The sequence below is a fragment of the Mustelus asterias genome, unplaced genomic scaffold (genome assembly GCF_964213995.1).
Source record: "Mustelus asterias unplaced genomic scaffold, sMusAst1.hap1.1 HAP1_SCAFFOLD_71, whole genome shotgun sequence".
Lineage (NCBI taxonomy): Eukaryota > Metazoa > Chordata > Chondrichthyes > Carcharhiniformes > Triakidae > Mustelus > Mustelus asterias.
Window position 1 is genome coordinate 510538 of NW_027590132.1, and position 12554 is coordinate 523091.

Here is a 12554-nt window from a genome sequence, read left to right on the forward strand (position 1 = left end):
AGCTTCTTTACGCAGATAGTGGTTGGGGTGTGGAATGGAGTGCCTGCAGTGATAGTGGAGTCAGACACTTTAGGATCATTTACGCGGTTATTGGATAGGCACATGGAGCACACCAGGATGATAGGGAGTCGGATAGCTTGATCTTTGTTTCAGATGAAGCTCGGCACAACATCGTGGGCCGAAGGGCTGTGCTGTTCTATGTTCCATGTTCTAACTCCCGGGCGATGTTTTTTTTAGCTCCCATGTTTCACAGAATGGCGATGTCTAAAATGAGAAGGAATGTCTTTTTTTATTCCGCACGACATTATAAATAAGAGATTTTTCGGTCAGATTCCCCCGTTAAAACAGCAATGTCATGATGCTAATTTGCTGTCAACTCAATGATGTGATGCACAGTGTATTTTTTCAGGAATGAATCTTCTGTTTTCTGTTGAGGAACTAGTATACCTTATAATGAGGCTGCTTGAAATATTCAAAGCCTGAAATAAAATGCAGTTTCCACGACAGTTTGGCTAATTGTTCTTCAAAGACTTTTACAAAAATAAGTTTCAACAAATGCCGGCGGTCGAATGTCTCCTTAAGATTTTAAAAATGTTGATAGTTTACAATCGCACTCCGGTCTTCATTTCTCAGAAGGTGATGCTGCTCGAGTTGCTTCATGTGATATTCAGCTGCAATGAAGCTCGCAGGAAATGAGTTGATGTCCTCTACAATGTTATCTTCGGTGTTAAAATTATGCAACTACTGGATTGATGTTACATCAAGTGCTGAAGCAGATTCTCAGCGCAAACAACAACCACGTCCCGAAAGACCAGCCAGGAAAGAACGTGTTTGTCCGGGGAGGAAAACATAAATAGTGTTTCAAATTCACTTCTGTGTTAAACATCAAATCATAGAATCCCTCGAGTGCAGAAGGAGGCGATTCGGCCCATCAGTTTGCATGTTCTGCCCGTGTCTGCGTGGGTTTCCTCTGGGTGCTCCGCTTTCCTCCCACAGTCTCGAGATGTGAAGGTTAGATAGATTGGCAATTGTAAATTGCCCCTTCGTGTCAGAGAAACTGGCAGGGGTATGTAGGGTGACGGTGATCGGGCTTGGGTGAGATTGTTGTCGGTACAGGCTCGATGGGCTGAATGGTCTCTTTCTGCATTGCCGGCCTTCTGTTATAATAAGTTGATCTTTCTCTAAACCCGAGCTATGACTGTAACACTACATTCTGCACCCTCTCCTTCCCTTCTCTATGTCCGGTATGCTTTGTATAGCGTGCAAAAACAATTCTTTTAAAATTAGAAGTTTATTAATCAGTTTCACATGGATTTCCATTAACACTGCAATGAAGTTATTGTGAAAATCCCCTCGGCGCCACACTCTGGTGCCTGTTCGGGTAAACTGAGGGAGGATTTAGCATGGCCAATGCACCTAACCAGCATATCTTTCTGACTGGGATTCTTGGCTTGGGTCGACTGGGTTGCTATACAGTGACCCAAGCTGGGAATTGAACCCAGGTCTCTGGAGCTGTGAGGCAGCAGTGCTCACCACTGTGCCCTTACGCGGCCCATGTCACATATGGAATTAATACGCTAATTAGTGCGTCCATTGGATGTGGTCTGTTTCGACTTTTAGAAGGCTATCGGCAAGGTCTCACATAGCAGACTAAGATGTAAACTTAAAGCGCATGGGATTGCGGTTAATGTCTTCAGATGGATAGAAAGCTGGTTAAGCAGATAGAAAGCAAAGATTTGGCATAAATGCGTCTTTTGCTGATCGGCAGTCAGTGACTAGTGGGGTTCGGCAGGGATCTATGCACGGACCCCAACTGTTCACATTATATGCTCATGATTTCGAAGTGGGAACTGAATATATTATCACCAAATTTGCAGATGATGCAAAGTTGAGTGGGAGGGTGAACTGTGAGGAGAATGCAGAGATGCTTCAGCCTGATTTCTATAGGCTGAGAGTATGGGTATCTGCATGGAAGATGCAATATAATGTGGATAAATGTGAGGTTATCCAAATGACAGCAAATGTAGGAAGGCAGATTATTATTTGAATGGGTGTAAATTGAGAGAGATAGATACTTAGCGAGACCTTGGCATCCTCGTGCATCAGTTGCTGAAAGTAAGCGCGCAGGTACAGCAGGCAGTAAATAAAGTAAATGGCATGTTGGCCTTCATAGCGAGAGGATTTGAGTATAGGGATTGGGATGTTTTGATGCAATTGTATAGGGCATGGGTGAGGCCACACCTGGAGTATTGTGTGCAGTTTTGGTATCCTTATCTGAGGAAGGATGCCCTTCCTATAGAGGGAGTGCAGTGACGGTTTACCAGTCTGATCCCTGGGATGGCAGACCTGTCATATGAAGAGAGCTAAATTTGATCGGATTATATTCAATGGAGTTTAGAAAAGTGTGACGGGATCTCATTTGAACCTGTAAAATTCGAATAGGATTAGACAGGGTAGGTTCAGAAAGAATTTTCCCGATGGTGGGAGAGTCCAGAACCAGGGGACATTGTTTGAGGATAAGGATAAACCTTTTGGAACTGAGGTGAGGAGAAATGTCTTCACCCAGAGGGTGCTGAATGTGTGGATCTCATGAATACAGGATGTAGTTGAGGCCAAAACATTGTGTGCTATCAAGAATAAATTAGATAAAGCTCTTGGGGCTAAAGGGATCATGGGATATGGGGGGAAGTGGGGGATCAGGATATTTAATTCGATGATCAGCCATGATCAAAAAGAATGGCAGAGCAGGTTCGAAGGGCCGAGTGGTCGACAACTGCTTCTTGTCTCTATGCTTCTATTGACTCTTCAACACGCTTTCCAATTTACCATTTCTATCTCTGACCACGAAACACGAAACATTCTCAACGCGATCAGGTCACGCGTACATGCTACTAAACAGCTGTTGGACTGAGTTAGCCAGAAACTCAATATATTCTTTCTCCAGGCAACGTGTCAAGTGATCCACTTACGGGCAAATTATCCATTTGGCCTCAGTCATAATCGTTATACACACATTTCCCCTGAGTGCCTGTACAGCCCTTGGGACATTCACTTGAGGAGAGACAGCCTGTAAAGGGATCACACAATACCAGTTAGAATTAGAAAGGGAGAAATGTGTAGATTTCACAGCTTTCACCTGTAAGCATCTTAACAACATGTCACTGACAATTATTTTAATTAGTTCAGTGAGAGCTGTTTCGTGGACAGATTAGTCGAGTTATGGTTTTACCTTTGTTACCCATGGGTGGTCTCTGACAGTGCATCCTCAAGAGACTACAGAAACCAAGGTATTTAACTATCATCGATCGCTCCCAGTCTTAATCCAAGCAAACCCAGTCTATCCGCTGTGTGAAGTCACTTCAACCTTTATCATAGAAAGGATATTATTAAACTAGAAAGAGTGCAGAAAAGAATTACTGGGATGCTACCGGGACTTGATGGTTTGAGTTACAAGGAGAGGCTCGATAGACTTGGACTTTTTTCCCTGGAGCGTCGGGTGCTTCGGGGTGATCTTAAGAGATCTATGAAATTAAGAGATGCTAGATAGTCCACATCTTTTCCCGAAGGTAGGGGAGTCCAAAAGTAGAGGACACAGCTTTAAGGTGAGAGGGGAGAGATGCAAAAGGCCCAGAGGGACATTTTTTTCACACAGAGGGCGGTGAATGTCTGGAAGAAGCTGCCAGAGACAGTAGCATAGGCGGATACAATTTTGTCTTTTAAGAAGCATTTGGACAGTTACATGGGTAAGATGGGTATAGAGGGATATGGGCCAAATGCAGGCAATTGGGAGTAGCTAAGCAGTTAAAAAAGGTGGCATGGACCAGTTGGGCTGAAGGGCCTGTTTCCATGCTGTAAACCTCTATGACATGGGGGACAACGGTGAGACTCCGCACAGACAGTAACCCAAGCCGGGAAGCGAACCCTGGTCTCTGGCGCTTTGAGGGAGCAGCACTAACCACTGTGTCACCTAGTCTCAGACTATCTGATCTTATTATTGTTGGGTAAACAAATATAGAGAGAGAGAATGAATGATATGAATTAAAAGAGTTTCCATAGCTGGAATCGTGGTCTGTGTGGATGAGCAATCCAAATTAAGATGATTTGCAGAGATACAATTTAAAATTCACATTGTTATATGACTGCATCATATAACCACGATTTTGCAAATGATGGGTCTGTGTGAATTATGGAAAAAGCTATTCGATTTCCCATTCACCTGGTTTTCTTGTCGAATTACCTTTCTTTTTACTTTGTTACCTTTTAGATCAATACTAAATCTCAGATCCCGGCAACAAGAAGGTCATTTATTCTTGTTTTCTTTTGAATATTAATGTCCCAAACGGATAAGTAGCAACCGTTTGGTAAATAAGACAACTGCAAATGACTTGCTGGGACTGAAATGGCTTCACACAATTGATGTGAGCTTAATTTTCAGTTTATTTTGATTTAATTTGATTTCTTATTGTCACATTTATTAACATATAATGAAAAGTATTGTTTCTTGCGCGCTATACAGACAAAACATAGAGAAGGAAAGGAGAGAGTGCTGAATGTAGTGTCACAGTCATAGCTGGGGTGCAGAGAAAGATCAACTAAATGCGAGGTAAGTCAATTCAAAAGTCTGACGGCAGCAGAGAAGAAGCTGTTCTTTAGTCGATTGGTACGTGACCTCAGATTTTTGTATCTTTTTCCCGAAGAAATAAGGTAGAAGAGAGAATGTCCGGGGTACGTGGGGTCCTTAATAATGCTGGATGCGTTGCCGAGGCAGCGGGAAGTATAGACAGAGTCAATGGATGGGAGGCAGCTTTGCGTGATGGATTGGGCTACATTCAAAACCTTTTGTAGTTCCTTACAGTCTTGGGCAGAGCAGGAGACATACCAAGCTGTGACTCAACCAGAAAGAATGCATCTGTAAAAGTTATTGAGATTCGTTGCTGACATGCCAAATTTCCTCAGTCTTCTGAGAAAGTAAGAGGCGTTGGTGGGCTTTCTTAACTATAGTGTCGGCATGTGGGGATCAGGACAGGTTGTTGGTGTTCTGGACAACTAAAAACTTGAAGTTCTCGACCCTTTCTACTCCGTCCCCATTGATGTCGACAGGGGCATGTTCTCCTTTACCCTTCCTGAAGTCGATCACAATCTCCTTCATTTTGCTGACATTGAGGGAGGGATTACTGTGGCTGTATCAGTTCACCAGATTCCCTATCTCATTCCTTTACTCTGTATCATCATTGTTTGAGATAAATTTATTTATTAGTGTCACATGCAGGCTTACATTAGGACAGCAATGACGTTGTGAAAATCCCATAGTCGCCCCACTCCGGCACCTGTTCGAGTACAAAGAACAAAGAACAGTAACAGCACAGGAAATAGGCCCTTCGGCCCTCCAGGCCTGTGCCGCTCCTTGGTCCAACTCGACCATTCGTTTGTATCCCTCCATTCCCAGACTGCTCATGTGACTATCCAGGTAAGTCTTAAATGATGCCAGTGTGTCTGCCTCCACCACCCTACTTGACAGCGCATTCCAGGCCCCCACCACTCTCTGTGTAAAAAACGTCCCTCTGATATCTGAGTTATACCTCGCCACTCTCACCTTGAGCCCGTGACCCCTCGTGATCGTCACCTCCGACCTTGGGAAAAAGCTTCCCACTGTTCACCCTATCTATACCCTTCATAATTTTGTACACCTCTATTAAGTCTCCCCTCATTCTCCATCTTTCCAGGGAGAACAAGCCCAGTTTACCAAATCTCCCCTCATAGCTAAGAACCTCCATACCAGGCATCATCCTGGCAAACCTTCACTGCACTTTCTCGAAAGCCTCCACATCCTACTGGTAGTGCGGCTACGAGAACTGGACGCAGTACTCCAAATGTGGCCTAACCAGCGTTGTGTACAACTGCAACATCAGACTCCAGCTTTTATACTCTATATCCCATCCTATCAAGGAAAGCATACCATATTCCTTCTTCACCACCTTTTCCACCTCTACTGCCACCTTCAAGGATTTGTGGACTTGCACACCGAGGTCCCTCTGTGTTTCTATACTCTTGATGGCTCTGCCATTTATTGTATACGTCACCCCTACATTTGTTCCTCCATTGAGGGACAATTTTGCATGGCCAGTGCATCTAACCAGCACGTCGGTGGAACTGTGGGAGGAAACCAGAGCACCCGGAGGAAACCCATGGAGACACAGACATGGGGACAACGCGGCACGGTGGCACAGTGGTTAGCAGTGCCGTCTCACAGCGCCAGGGACCCGTGTTCAATTCTAGCCTTGGGTCACTCTCTGTGCGGAGTCTGCATGTTCTCCCCCTGTCTGTATGGGTTTCCTCCGGGTGTTCCGCTTTCCTCCCACACGCCAAAGATGTCTGGGTTACGTGGATTGGCCACACTAAATTACCCCTGAGTGTCAGGAGGACGAGCAGAATAGATATGTGGGGTTGTGGAGATAGGGTCTGTGTGGGATTGTGGTCGGTGCAGATGTGATGGGCTGCATGGCCTCCTTCTGCTGTGCAGGGATTCTATGACTATTCTATATCAACATGCAGATTCAGCACAGACATTGACCCAAGCCAGGAATCAAGCAAAGGTCCCTGGCGCTGTGATGCAGCAGTGCTAACCACTCTGGGATAGCAGCATTTGATGCACAGTTTGTGATAAATCTTTTAGAAAGGGATTTATTGGTTACTGCATCAGACAGGTTCTGATTACATTGCAAGGTCTCAAGCGCCAATGAATGCCTGGGCCATATGGTAACACAATGGTTAGCACTACTGCCTCACAGCACAGGAACCCGGGTTCAATTCCCAACTTGGGTCACTGTATGTGTGATGTCTGCACGTTCTCCCCGTGTCTGCGTGGGTTTCCTCGGGGTGCCCCAGCTTCCTCCCACACTCCAAAGATGTGCGGGTTAGGTGGATTGGCCATGCCTAAATTCCCCCTCAGTGCTAGGGGGCACTAGCAAGGGTAAATAGGGATTACCGGCATGGGAGCTGGATGGGTTTGTGGTCAGTGCAGGCGTGACGGGCCGAATAGACACCTTCTGCACTGCAATCGGCACGTCTTTCATACTGTAGGAGGAAACCGGAGCACCCGGACAAAACACACGCTGATATGGGGGAAAACATGCAAACTCCACACAGTGACCCAAGCCGGGAATCGAACCTGGGTCCCTGGCGCTGTGAGGGAGCAGTGCTGACCACTGTGCTGCCCCAATGAAGTCACCAGTGATTTTGCACTCTATGTTTCAAGTATTCTCAAGCTTGAAACAAACTTAGTGAATTATTTTCGCGCTTAATCAATCACCTCACGAATTTATTGGAGGAGATGAATGGCAAAAAGTTCAATGAAGTTTGTTATCCTTACTGACATATCCTGATACAGAACAAACAGATTTATGTAAAAGTTTCCAGGAAATGATGTTGAAACGAACAATATTTGTGCATTGAGAGGAGTTCAGGTCTTCACATTTAAATATTAACTTTGGTCTTAAAAGAAAACATGTACCCGGATCATTCCAACGCAGATAAGATGCTCTGTCAGAGAGTCGGTGCAGACCCGATGGGCCGCAGGGCCTCCTTCTGCTCTGCCGTGGGTTCCATGGTTCACGGGAATGCTGTGATCTTCGAATTCAGCATGGATAATGCACTCTTTATGATACATCTCTTAGATTGCGACTCGCTTTTGCGAAGTGAATATCTGCTGGTCACATTGTAATCTTTTCACACTCAAGTACCAGTCAATTAAAGGAAACTGAGTAGTTTACAGGGATTATGATGCCGTTTATATTTCTTCACTGTCTGTCTGAATGTTGTATGATCAATATTGTGTCATCAGTATTGTGTAATCAATATTGTGTAATCAATACTGTGCAATCAGTATTGTGTAATCAATATTGTGTAATCAATATTCTGAATATTCTGGGGTACAAGTGTTTTAGGCGAGACAGAGGTGGTACCAAAAGAGGTGGGGGAGTAGCAGTATTAGTTGGAGAGCATATTACAGCGGTGCAGAGGGAGGACAATTCAGAGGGGTCGTGTAACGAGTCACTGTGGGTGGAGCTCAGAAACAGGAAGGGAGCTGTCACTATGTTGGGGGTATACTACAGGCCCCCCAACAGCCCAAGGGAAGTGAAAGAACGGATATGTCAGGAGATAATGGATAGGTGCAGGAAAGATAGGGTTGTTGTAGTGGGAGACTTCAATTTCCCTGGTATAGACTGGAAATCGTTGAGAGCTGGGACTCTGAATGGGGAGGAATTTGTAAAATTTGTACAGGAAGGTTCTTTGGAACAATATGTAGATAGCCTGACGAGAGAGGGTGCTATACTGGACCTAGTACTGGGGAATGAGCCCGGTCAGGTCTTCAAAGTTTCGGTAGGGGAACATGTGGCAAATAGTGACCACAATTCTGTTAGCATTAGGATAGTGATGGAAAATGATGAGTGGTGTCCCAAGGGTAAGGTGTTGGATAGGGGGAAGGCTAACGTAAGTGCAATTAGGCAGAAATTGGCCGCTGTTGATTGGGAGAGGCTGTTTGAGGGTAAATCCACATCTGGCATGTGGGAGTCTTTTAAGGAAGATTTGTTAGGGCTGCGGGATAGGCATGTGCCTGTAAAAAAGAAGGATAGGAAGGGTAGGATTCGAGAACCATGGATCACCAGGGAAATTGAGGGATTGGTGAAAAAGAAAAGAGAGGCGTACGTTAGGCCCAGGCAGCTAAAAACGGAGGGAGCTCTGGAGGAATACAAAGAAAGTAGGAAATAACTCAAACGAGGAATTAGAAGGGCAAAAAGGGGTCTCGAAATATCCGTGGCAGACAGGATTAAGGAGAATCCCAAGGCATTTTATTTATACGTTAGGAACAATAGGGTTGTCAGGGAAAAAATCGGACCTCTCAGGGACAAAAGTGGGGAATTATGCTTCGAGCCCAAAGAAGTAGGGGAGATCCAAAATGAATACTTTGCATCGGTATTCGCAAAGGAGAGGGATGCGTTGACTGGGAGTGTCTCGGAGGGGAGTGTTGATCCGTTAGAGAAAATCTCCATTACAAGGGAGGAATACAAAGACTGACAAACCCCTGATGGAATCTATCCAAGGCTGCTCAGGGAGACGAGAGATGAAATCGCTGGGCCTCTGACGCAAATCTTTGTCTCGTCACTCGACACAGGTGAGGTCCCAGAGTATTGGAGGATATCTAATGTGGTCCCGTTATTTAAAAAGGGTTGGAAGGATAACCCGGGAAATTATAGGTCGGTGAGCTTGACGTCTGTGGTAGGGAAGTTGTTGGAGAGCATTCTTAGAGATAAGATGTATGCGCATTTAGAAAGGAATAAACTCCTCAACGATAGTCAACATGGTTTTGAGAGAGGGAGGTCATGCCTCACTAACCTGGTGAAGGTTTTTGAAGAAGTGACGAGAATGGTTAACGAGGGAAGGGCCGTGGACGTCGTCTATTTGGGCTGTAGTAAAGGATTTGACAAAGTCCCTCATGGTAGGTTGGTGCAAAAGGTTGGATCTCATAGGATAAAGGGGGAGGTGGCTAGATGGGTGGAGAACTGGCTTGGTCACAGAAGACAGAGGTTGGTAGTGGAAGGGTCTTTTTCCGGCTGGATGCCTGTGACTAGTGATGTTCCGCAGGGCTATGTATTGGGACCTGTGCTATTTGTGATTCATATAAACCATCTGGAAGAAGGTGTAACTAGGTTGATCAGTAAGTTTGCGGACGTAAGGAAACTGGCTGGACCTGCAGATAGTGAGGAACATTGTCAGAGGCTACAGAAGGATATAGATAGCCTGGCAATTTCGGCAAAGAAATGGTAGATGCAGTTCAATCCAGATGAATGCAAAGTGATGCATTTTGGTAGAACTAATGTAGGGAGGAGCTATACGATAAATGGCAGAACCATAAAGGGTGTTGATACGCAGACGGACCTGGGTGTGCAAGTCCACAGATCCTTGAAGGTGACGTCACAGGTGGAGAACGTAGTGAATAAGGCATATGGCATGCTTGCCTTTATAGGACGTGGCATAGAGTATAAAAGTTGGGGTCTGATGTTGCGGTTGTATAGAACGTTGGTTCGGCCGCATTTGGAAGACTGTGCCCAGTTCTGTTCGCCACACTACCAGAAGGACGTGGAGGCTTTAGAGAGAGTGCAGAGGAGGTTTACCAGGATGTTGCCTGGTATGGAAGGGCTTAGTTATGAGGAGAAATTGGGTAAACTGTGGTTGTTCTCACTGGAAAGACGGAGGATGAGTGGTGACCTACTCGAGGTGTATAAAGTTATGAAAGTCATAGTTAGGGTGAACGGTGGGAAGCTTTTTCCCAGGCCGCTGGTGACGTTCACGAGGAGTCATCGGTTCAAGATGAGGGGGGGGATGTTTTAACACGGATATCAGAAGGACGTATTTTGCACAGAGTGTGGTGGGAGCCTGGAATGCGCAGCCGGGCAAGGTGGTGGAGGCGGACACATTGGGAACGATTAAGACTTATCTGTTTCGCCACATGAACGGAGTGGGAATGGAGGGATGCAAAATAATGGTCTAGTTTGGACCAGGGAGTGGCGCGGACTTGGAGGGCCGAAGGGCCTGTTCCTGTGCTGTTTTGTTCTTTGTTCTTTGTAATATTGTGTCATCATTCCTGTCTAATCAATGTTGTGTAATCATTATTGTGTAATCAATAATGTGTTATCAGTACTATGTAATCAATGTTGTGTAATCAATGTTGTGTAATCGATGTTGTGTAATCACTATTGTGTCATCAGTATTGTGTAATCAATATTGTGTAATCAGTGTTGTGTAATCAATATTGTGTAATCAATATTGTGTAATCAGTGTTGTGTAATCAATATTGTGTAATCAGTATTGTGTAATCAATATTGTGTAATCAATATTGTGTAATCAGTATTGTGTAATTCTTATTGTGTAATCAAAATTGTGAATTGAAGGTATTTGACACTGATTATTTTAACGTGCGTCACTGAACACAGTACTTTAATTTAACAGCAAAGTTCCTTTTCTGACTGTCGATTATGGGCAGTGTTTCGAGAATCCCCATTTTGGTATGAAATAAGGGACCTTCTGTTTCCACTGTCTGTTTACTTTGGGAGGTATAACTGTTTATCAAAAACAGAAAATGCTGGAAAATCTCAGCAGGTCTGACAACATCTGTGAATTATAGAATCCCTATAGTGCAGAAGAAGGCCATTTGGCCCATCGAGCCTACATCGACAACAATCCCACCCAGGCCCTATCCCCGTAACCCCCCATATTTATCCTGCTAGTCCCCCTGACACTTAGTGGCGATTTATCATGGTCGATCCACCGAACCTGCAGATCTTTGGACTGCGGGAGGAAACCGGAGCACCCGGAGGAAACCCACACAGACACGGAGGGAATGTGCAAACTCCACACAGACAGAAGAGAGAATAGAGACAACGCTTTGAGTCTGACGAAGGGTCATCCAGAGTTGAAACATTTGCTCTATTCTCTCCCCACAGATGCTGTCGGACCTGCTGAGTTTTCCCAGCATTTCCTGTTTTAATTTCAGATTCCAGCATCCGCGGTATTTTGCTTTTATCTTACTCTTCATCAAAGATGGCACCGTTTCCAGATTAAAGTTTATTTTTTGGTCACAAGTCGGCTTATATTAACTCTGTAATTAAGTTAATTTTGTTGAAAAGTCACTTATTGCAAACGAGGTGCCAGATGCAGGAGTGGAGGCGGGTACAATTTTGCCTTTCAAAAAGCATTTAGACAGTTACATGGGTAAGATGGGCTGCACAGTGGCACAGTGGTTAGCACTGCTGCCTCACAGCGGCAGGGACCCGGGTTCAATTCCAGCATCAGGTCTCTGTCTGTGTGGAGTCTGCACATTCTCCCCGTGTCTGCGTGGGTTTCCTCCGGGTGCTCCAGTTCCCTTCCACAGTCCAAAGGTGAGCAGGTTAGGTTGATTGGCCATAGTAAATTGCCCCTTAGTGTCAGGTGGACGAGCATGATAAATGGGTGGGGTTACAGGGATAGAGTCTGGGTGGGATTGTGATTGGTGCAGACACGATGGGCCAAATGGCCTCCTTCTGCACATTAGGGATTCTATGATTTCTATGGGTATAAAGGGATATGGGCCAAATGCGGGCAATTGGGACTAGCTTATTGGTGAAAACTGGGATGTGTGGACAAGTTGGGCCAAAGAACCTGTTTCCATGCTGGAAATCTCTATGAATCGACTGTGAAAATCCCCAAGTCGCCACACTCCGGCACCTGTTCGCATATACTTAGGGAGAATTTTGCACGGCCAATGCACCTGACCAGCATGTCTTTGGACACTAAGGGGCAATTTAGCATGGCCAATGCACCTGACCAGCATGTCGTTGGACACTAAGGGGCAATTTAGCATGGCCAATGCACCTCAACAGCATGTCTTTGGACACTAAGGGGCAATTTAGCACGGCCAATCCCCCTAACCCGTACACCTTTGTACACTCAGGTTCCGATTTTACCATTTTGATTCCAAGCGCTGAATCTGGACGCAATTCAGATCTGACTTGGAAATC